We start from the raw sequence: 2413 nt of genomic DNA, 5'->3' as shown, positions 1-2413 counted from the left end.
ATGAGGAACTTAGAGGTGGGAGTGTTCCCTGAGATCTGGTGTCAGAGACATTGAGGAATGACGGGGGTGGAAATATCTGCATATATATAAGGCAGGAATAAAAGCTAGCTGGAGATTGAAAAGGAACGAAGTAAATTAATTGGGTTGAACTATTCAAGAGAAGTTTAGAAGTTTCTTCTCTTAAGTCTGGTCCTTCAAGCTCCTGCTTCTGGAGCTGTTCCTCTGCCTAATAGTACAAGTCCAGAAGAAGATGATGTGGTGTCTGCACAAAGGTACCTGGGCACCTTTGATGGCCTCCAGATGCAGATGGAAAGAACTCCAATGCTCAAAATGAGAGTCATTAGCAACTTGGTGGTGGGCAAAATCCAGGACATGTAGCCGGTCTTGGGGCTAAATGTGAGTGGGCAATTGGATGCATCTCTTCTAACACTGATGTATGCACTTCACTGTGAAGGGTCCATTGTTCACTTGGCCAGCACAATGATGGGGAAGCCAGTAGGGACAAAACATCATGTGTCACCTATGGAATCAAGAATTGATTGACATGGTGTGGAAGGATACTGACTATGCCATCCAGAAGGCGTTCAAGTATGGAGTGATGTGACCCCCTGAAATTCAGACAGATGAGATGGGGTGAGGCTGACATTATGATATATTTCACACAATGAGTTCATAGGGACTCCAATCCTTTTGATGGCATCACCCATGCTTCTGGACCCTGAGCTGGTATTGGAGGAGACTTGCATTTTGATGAGGCTGAAATCTAGATTAAATACACCAAAGGCATAAACTTGTTTCTTTTTTTTTTTAAAAGATTTTATTTATTTATTTGGGAGAGAGAGCGGGGGAGAAACAGCATGAGAGGGGATAGGGTCAGAGGGAGAAGCAGGCTCCCCGCTGAGCCGGGAGCCCGACGTGGGACTCGATCCCAGGACTCCGGGATCATGACCTGAGCCGAAGGCAGTCGCTCAACCAACTGAGCCACCCAGGCGCCCCCATAAACTTGTTTCTCCTTGCTGTTCATGAGCCTAGCCGTTCCAAAGATCCAAAGGCTATCACATTCTCCCTCTACACTTACGTTGACTTCAACGGATTTTTGCCTCTCTAACGATGACATCTGTGACGTTCAGTTTTTCTGAGGAGAGTCGTAAAAGCACCAGTCTATGTCACATCCTTACACTATGGAACCAGCCACCTGTGGCCCCAGTTTGAATGCTGAAACTATCACCACACCTGGAGGAAAAATCTCTTTCTTTAAAGGTGGTGTTTTTGGTGGAAGCTTCCCAAGCTATCAAGCCCCTTATGAAACTGGAGCCAGGAGTCAAGGTTTTTTTTTTTTTTAAGATTTTATTTATTTATTCATGAGAGACAGAGAGAAACAGAGGGAGAAGCAGGCTCCCAAGGAGCGGGAAGCCCGATGCGGGACTCGATCCCAGGACCCTGGGATCATGACCTGAGCTGAAGGCAGACGCTTAACCATCTGAGCCACCCAGGCGCCCAAGTTTTTCTTTATAAAGATGACAAGTACTGGTTAATCAGTGATTTCAGACCACAGCCAAACTATCCCAAGAGCACACATTGTCTGGGCTTCCCTGACTCTGGAAAAGATTGCTGCTGCTGTTTTTAATCCATTAATCTACAAGCCCTTTCTCTTTGTGCATAAAAAATATGGGAGGTGAGGGCGCCTGGGTGGCTCAGTTGGTTAAGCGACTGCCTTCGGCTCAGGTCATGATCCTGGAGTCCCGGGATCGAGTCCCACATCGGGCTCCCTGCTCGGCGGGGAGCCTGCTTCTCCCTCTGACCCTCCTGACCCTCCCCCCTCTCATGCTCTCTCTCTCTCAGTCTCTCTCTCTCAAATAAATAAATAAAATCTTTAAAAAAAAAAATATGGGAGGTGAGGTGAGAGGAGACCATCTGTGGACCTTGGTTATTCCACCTTGATTACTAAGAGATTTCCAGGAATTGGACCTACTCCAAAGGATACAACTGTTTCTTCCAAGGATGTAATCAACTTGAATCTGACAAGCCATCCAACCACATCACCAAAGGCTGGGAAGCGATAGTGGGTCTGGTTGTTGGGAATGGTGTAACTAATGCTGTGCATCAATTTACTTCATCTAATTACATTTTTACTGCATGTGGGCCTTGTGCCTAGTGTGCCTTTATGTAGTGGTATCTTCAAATAATAAGGTAATATCTATATAGAGACCATAGATTAATAATTATGAAAAATATGAAATTTTCATAACATTTTTCAATTTTGAAAACCCCTCCAGGATATAGTCTCTTCATTTGCAATTTTTCCTGTTAAGTTTGAAAATAGAGACCATCAAAGGCCAAGAGGATACCTTTTGGAGAATACTAAGTAAGTTAGTTCTTAAGAGCTTTTGGCAGAGAAATTATAATTATCCCT

The 2413-nt window shown here is 44.6% G+C and overlaps 1 pseudogene; it reads left to right on the top strand.

The window, feature by feature from the left end:
* LOC118022491 lies at positions 1-767 on the top strand (annotated as a pseudogene).
* Positions 768-2413: the final 1646 nt, after the last annotated feature.

This window comes from Mirounga leonina, unplaced genomic scaffold, assembly GCF_011800145.1.
Source record: "Mirounga leonina isolate KUSES-001 unplaced genomic scaffold, KU_Mleo_1.0 Mir_176, whole genome shotgun sequence".
Classification (NCBI taxonomy): Eukaryota; Metazoa; Chordata; class Mammalia; order Carnivora; family Phocidae; genus Mirounga; species Mirounga leonina.
Note: the sequence above shows the minus strand (reverse complement) of the source record. Positions and strands in the feature narration are given on the sequence as shown.